Genomic DNA, 7,695 nt, shown 5'->3' with positions numbered 1-7,695 from the left:
AATAACAATAGGAAGGAGATGACTTGGGAAGCGGAAGACGAAATGAAGAATAAGTATCCTTACTTGTTCCCCGTACCTGCAGGTAATTCAATTCCTTGCTTGACTATATTGATAGATAATGAGATTATGTAGCTGTGAGGCATCTGTAAGTTACGGAATGCAGGTTGATAGGTATAACTTTTAGAGAGCCCTCGCTGGAATTTGTTTTTGCAAGACGCTAACTTAACATTCGAGGACGAATGTTCCTAAGGGGTAAGGATGTTATGCCTCGTATTTTTTTTATACGTAGTGCGCATCGTGATCTAGAAGACGTAAAGAAATATTAGGCAAGGATGTTATTTCCAAATGTGATATTAAGTATGAGTTGGCTAATGTAAGTGCCATTAACTTTAAGTGAGGGATTAATTAGTGGCTAATTTGGATTGATTTAATCCAATGGGCTCCACCACTCAAGGCAAAAATTAAAAAGGGATCAGATTGTGGGCTGGCCTTAGTGGACAGGTGTAGAGGGGGGCTGCCTCCACTTCATACTATTAAATGAGGTGAAGAAATCCACTCCATGCTATATAAAGTGGTGAAATGCATTGCTGCATATCATCTTCTTCTTCACCACTTGTCTTAGGCAGCCATGAAAATGGAGAAACCAACCCTGCAACTCTTAGCCAGCAGCTGCAAATAATTTGGTTAGTAATCTCCTTGTTTGGTGTGTTAATTCTTTAGAATACCCTTCTTAATTATCCATTAATTTTAAGAAGGGGGCGTGACCAGTAGCTTAAGAAGTTTGTTTTAGTTATTGAATGTGCTAAGTATGAATGGAAACCATAATCGGATTATTAGTGGTGTCGTATTGGTGCTTGGGCTGTTTTGATTAAAGCAAACTGCAGGAAAATTCTGTTTTGGCATTATGTATATGTTGAATGTGATTATGAGTATATACCCCAAAGGATGAATACGATAAGGTAGATGTGTTGCGAATTATAAAATGAGTTATCGCTTGGTGTGTCGTTGCTTCGCTGCTATAGTTGCCGAGATGGAACTATTTTGGGGAGGGGGCTGTTTAATATGATTCTTTGGGTTATATGTGTTATTGGTATTGCTGTGGATAATTTGGATTGTTGTCGGATTGGGACGAAGTAAGGAAAATAGGGGAGGTGCTGCCGAATTTTCGTTAGATTATTAGCTAGCTTACAAGAAAGTAAAGCATGATGTTTATCTAATTGCGGCACGATTGTTGCTTGTTATAGATTAATAGCTTGAGCAGTAAATATTGGACGTGCGGCTCGATTATACGGTATGTAACGCTGTCCCTTCTTTCTTTGCTTGGCATGACTTTTAAAAATAAGCGAATAACGGACAGATTTGATACTTACCTCTAAAGCGTCTAGGTGATGTATATTCTTGCTTCCACAATTATTCCTCTATATATCGGCTATGTCTAAGGCTATGATGATCTCTAATATCTATGGTAATGCTTCTTAGAGTCATTGAGATTTTACGTTTCCATATCGTATTAAAGGTTCATAATCTTGATAAAACATTAATCTTTGGTAATACTCTTTGCTAGTTCACGTTGATTGTTCTATTGAGTTATAAGAAATGATTTTAATTGCATATGGTTGCTTATAATATTCTGCTCGTGCATAGTGTCATTTATCATTTCACCGAGTCCCGAGCCGAGTAATGTTCGTGCGGAGTTTCTTGCATATGTCACCGAGTTCCTCACTAGAGGGTCGGGTATGTATATTATATATATGATTGGTGATGAGGATGGTTATGATGATGATGATGACGGAGATGACGTGATGATTATTTTCCCGAGCCCCTTACTAGGGAAGCTGTGCACCTTAAATGTTAAATATATGCATGATTTTCACTTAAAAGGTATATGTGTAGCGATATTTTGTTTCGACTTGCCATATTGGTATCCTGTCATCTTTACCTTATGCTTTACATACTCAGTACATTGTCTGTACTGACCCCCCTTTCCTCGGGGGGCTGCGTTTCATGCCCGCAGGTGTAGACGCGCAGTTCGGTGATCCTCCCGCCTAGGATATCTACTCTGCTGATTGGGAGAGCTCCACTGTTCCGGAGCCCAATCGTTTTGGTACATAACTTTTGTGTAGTCTTTTTCTCGTCTATGGGTATGGCGGGGCCCTGTCCCGTCGAGTTTCACTAATGTACTCTTAGAGGTCTGTGGACATTATGTGGGTTGTATATATATGTTTTGGATAATGGTCTGGACATGGTTTGTTTGGGATGTCCGCTTGTACAGGGGCAGCCTTGTCGGCTGCGTACATCATTGTGTATTGTGTAGTGGCAGCCTTGTCGGCATACGTATGTTATTATGCTTTGAATAGTGGCGGCCTTGTCGGCTCCCGTATGCTGTTATGGTTGAATGGTTATGACTCCTTATGAGACAGGTCCTCTTATATATATATGACGTTGGGGTTGGCTTGATTTGATTAAATTCCATATTGTCTTAGTTTCAGTTGGTCATACTTAGCAGGTTTGTATGTGGGTGTCCAAAACGGGCACTAGTCACGGCCTATCGGGTTGGGTCGTGACAGAAGCTAAGTAACTTCACTGTACAGTGAAAGAACTTCACTGTAACAATGAAGTAGCTTACTGTAATGTTTTCTTTAAAATGTGATAATTGTTTAAATGATTTCTTATGTAATTCTAAAGTGTTAAATGATGTTCTTATGATTATAATATGATGTTTTAATCAAAATTCATGAAACACAGGATATTTACTAAATGTGCCTTTTTCATGGTTTTGTAGTACATCTAATGTGCTAATAACCCCTTCTTTTCCCTTTTTGACTAAACTGTAGGGAATTGGAAATATTGATGTACCGTTTCTAAGGGTTGAAGATGAAGTATTAGTGAGTCTTCATTTATTCGAGGACAATATCCATATGTTCCTTTATGTCTTAAGTCTTTACTTTAATTCTTGTATGGGCTTAGTCCCAAGTATTGTATACTCTAAAGTTTAGATGGTTCAAGGAGATGTCATAAAGGTTTAATGTTTTAAATGAAAGTCTTCCGCTTGTTTAATGATTATGAAAAGAGTTCTTTGTGTGTGAAGAAAGTTTTAAATTTTTACTCATGTTATTATGTTTAATATGCAATGAATGGTACGATTGCCTTAGATGAGACTTCTTGAAGTCTTATTTTCCGTATGGAGAAATGAGGAAGCTCTAACTTCTAGGGTGTACTTGCTTGTCGTAAAAAGCATGGTATCATAGCATAAGTTTTAGGATTGTCTTCGATGTCTCATGAACCACATCTAGTAGAGTCTTGTTTATAATCTGAAGTGCGCCACACTATGAATAGGAGGCTGTTGGGTGCTAGGAAAAGTTTCACTTCTTCATTAATCTACTCGTGCCTAAGAGCTTTGTATATGGTGTTTTCCCCTTGTTTCCCTTATGCGTTGGTCCCTTAAGGGTGACTTTATGAAGATTGAGTTGAGGGAGAGAAAAGATGAAATGTGACTTGTTAGATGAGGTGTGATAGATGGTGTTGATTACCTTAGGTTGGTTTATTACTTTTTGAAGGGTAGTTAAGTTGGAAAAATGGTAAGGTATAATGTTAGAAATATGAATGAGTGGTTGTAGAGATAGTTTGAAGTTGTTTAAGACCCCAACCGTAAGAAGGGAGGTGATGAGATTTGAAAAGGTAAAGGTGTGTTCTCCTAGTAAGGGGGAAGTAGTGGTTAGATGATGAGATCTTCTAGAGTCTTTAGTCTTCATAAGATAGACTTTTTTGTAAAAGTATTAGTAAGGTTTAAGGTTCCTTGAGGGATCTCCTTGTGGTAGATGTTATGTTGACCTTAGAATGGGTTTCTCCTAAGTAGGGGGGGGTATGGTGAAGAGTGTAGTTGTTGGGAGTGAGGTACCCTTAACCTTTAGTTATATGTTTATTTAAGCCTAAGACAAAGATTTCTTAGTAACTTGTTTTATGTAGGAGTCTTTTGTGACAAATGAGTTCCAAATATTCTCCTTATGATATGCATGTTGGGTTAAAATTGAATTTCATTAACTTCTTGCATTTGTGTATTTTATGAAGTCGTGATCATGTTGTAAAAGGTTTTATATGAATTTACTTTGCATATTAGCTTATTTATATCATAAATTGACTAAAAATTGTATTTTTGCAAAAGTTGCACAATTCAATGTAATCCACTGCCAGTTCACTGTGAAAATTTTCAAAAATTGATAAATTTATTCATTGGTTGAAATTTTTTGTAATATGATTAGGATTGATGTATATGCCCATGATATTGAATATAAAATTAGTTTTTGCTAGTTGGAATGGAGATGAGAGTTTTGTAGCATGATGAGTTATAGAATGTTTTCTAGTTTCTTGTTGTGTTGTGATTCTCTTTATTATGTTAAATTGATGTTTTCTTGGATGTTTGTATTGTATGAGGTTGTATAGTATTTCATGAGTTTCTAATTGAATCCCTAGTCTTCGAAGTATTCAGAGAGTGGCAAGTGTCATTTAAGGACGAAGTTGTCCATGTGGGAGAAAATGTAAGATCCCAAAAATGACTTAAGTGAATCTAGAACCTAACGTGTTTTTAATGATGGTATAAGGTCCTAAAATGGTCTATCATATTTTATATAGGAAGTATCTAAGAGTTTAGGTGCATTGGAAGTCAAACGTTAAGGGACGACCAAGACGTTCGATGACTAAGTCACCGATGACCTCATATATGGTTTTATGTGTTTATGTGTTATTAATGAGGTTATAAGGTCCTTAAATGAGTTATTATGGTGTATATACGGAGTGTTTCAAGTTTCTTGAAGTTTGGAAGTCAAACGTCCAAGAACGTCCATGACGTTCGAAAGGTTTGCCTTGAAACGACCTTATGTGTCTATGCATGTTTCGTCGAGTTTTACTAGTTCGTTTTGGATGAAATTAATGTGGGAGGTACTAAACTTGTATACGGTCATGTTTGGTTTGGAAATGTCCAGGGGAACATCCCCAAGGACAATCCAAGGGTCCTTGAGGAAGGACCCATTCATTGAGAGAAAGCTGCCCTAGACAGCCCAACCAACAGTTGGCAATCGACGCCCAGTGGGTCAGCCGACGCCCCGTTGGTACAGTCTCATCGATTTGGAATTAGGCGCGGGAGAGGAGAGAACAAAGACCAGTCTCATTCTCAGACCACGGATTAGCAGGATGGTCCGTTGGTCAAGGGACAGACCGTCGTTGGACCCTCCGTGTGTGAGGCAGTTTCTGCGCAGGTCAATGTAAGTTCAAGGGGTGAATTGGTAAATTCACCCCACACACCAATAAGTATTTGGACGGTTATTTTGAGTGATTATGGGTATTTTTAAGAGTATATAAGTGATTAAAACCTCATTTAAACTCTAACACCTAAATTAAAACACATTCCCTCCTAAAATTTCTTCAAAAACCTCCATGAGAGTTCAACGTGAAGATGGATCTTGAAGATGGTTCTTAAATTTAATTTCTTCTTCAATTATCATTGTATTCTTCTAATAATGTATGGGAGTTCTTCATATAAGGCTTGATATCACCTTACATTCAATTTCAAAGATGACTTTCAAAGATTTCAAAAAGATGAGAAGTCCAATTTCTACTCTAAGTCTTGGGTTCTTGCATGAAAGGTTTTAAAACGTTAAGATTTGATATTATTGATGTTTAATTGATATTTTCCAATGAAATTCTCCATGAACCCTTGATATTCACAAATCTCTCAATTTGACTAAAATATGGATTATGCTCATGCTTTGATATTGATGAATTCAAGTGTAAATTGTTATGGACTTTTGATTCATGTATAGATTATGATTAATTGGTTTATAGTATGTTTCAATTTGATAAATTGAGTACTGTATATTCTTATATCTATTGAATATTAGGCTTATTGAATTGATATTGACTTAAGGCTTATGAATTAATGTAGTTTTCTATGGGTTATCTAACGATGTGATAATTATATTCAACTGATATCTAGGTTGTATTAGATTGATAAATATATAGTGAATTGACCTAGTATCATTGAGTATTGTTATGATTGCATTGAATTATTATTCATGGCCATTGGTAAAGGCCTTATGATATTAAATTGGATGATTTAGCTTTGGAATCGAAGTGGTAAGATAGATTGGGCGTATGCTTCCCTAATTCCCTTTATTTTATTTAATTATACTTCAATTATGTTTTAATTGGTATGGTCCACTTATAGTGGAAGTGTTACGTGAAATGATATGGCCTTGTCGGCGTTATTTTAAGTATTATGATGATTATGACCTTGTCGGCGCTACTTGAAGTAATATAACTATTTGTGTAGTTTATTATGTGATTTATGATCATATCTACCTATATGTGAAGTGATGTGAAAATATGTGTTCTTTTATTGATATTAGGTGATAATGTTATACTATGACTATGTGTTGATGTGTGTAGTCTTAGAGCTGATGCATGATTATTCCTACTTGGCTATATGAGTCTATAATGGCTATGTTGATGATGATATAGTAGTGTATAGGATGAATTTAATATGATAATAGTTGTTTCTATGTGCTTTTAGAATGACATGTAAAATGTGCTAAAGTGAAGTAATGTTGTGCCTTCTCTAGGTTGACTAAAGTGCCTTACTTGATGCATGTATAATATGAATATGTGATGTCTTGAATTACGAAGCTAAAACATCTTAGACTTGAATGAATGAATGATAGGTGAGACATTGAATGATTATAAGAGGGTCCCTTCTGTGAAACCTTGAACCTAGTGGTAAGGTTATGGAAGTTGAAGTCGAAAGACATAATGGTATCCTTCATGTAATGAATGATGGACTTAAGGTTGATTGGCTGGAACAACATCATATAAATACTTAGAAAAGTGATAATGAGCTTCTTGTCGCCATTGTGAAGTAGCCTAGTGGACCTTTCTTTGGTAGGGTAAATGTAATAGGGTAATAAACATGATATGGAACCCATTTTTATGAACCTTAATGTGAATTAATCTATGAAAATAAACCCTATAACCGAATGAGTATGGCAAGGGAAGTAGTTCTAGTTAAAGTATGAGGCTTCAATAAAAAGTAAGCCCTTCATATTACTTACCATGTGACTACATAGGATGTGTACAAGTTCTACCATTGGCAAGTAGAACAACCTCATCTGAGTAGGATTGAACTCCGGATTCCATCCTTTCACCATGGTCTATGTCGGTTATTGTCTATTCTTATCATATAGGATACCTACTAGCATTAGAGAAGTTCAATGAATGTTAGGTGGTGGTATGGGACGCTATCTATACATTACAAAATAGGCTTTGAAGGTGTTATTTGGAGTCCCTAGGTCTTTTCCAAGACCATTACTTGAATGTCCTTTATGTGATGAATGTCTTTTAATGAACTAATGAATGTAATGACTTAAGTTAAGGAAATATGTTAAATTATAAGAGGGTCCCTTTTGTGAAACCTTGAACCTAGTGGTAAGGTTATGAAATTTAAAGTCAAAATACATAATGGTATCCTTCATGTAATGAATGATGGACTTAAGGTTGATTGGCTGGAACAATATCATATCAATACTTAGGAAATTCATAATGATCTTCTTGTCGCCATTGTAAGGTAGCCCTAGTGGACCTTTCTTTGGTAGGGTAAATGTAATTGGGTTATAAATTTGATATGGAATCCCTTTATATGAACCTTAA

The sequence above is a fragment of the Solanum lycopersicum genome, chromosome 3 (assembly GCF_036512215.1).
Source record: "Solanum lycopersicum chromosome 3, SLM_r2.1".
Lineage (NCBI taxonomy): Eukaryota > Viridiplantae > Streptophyta > Magnoliopsida > Solanales > Solanaceae > Solanum > Solanum lycopersicum.
The sequence above is the reverse complement of the archived record's forward strand: the minus strand, read 5'-3'. Positions refer to the sequence as shown.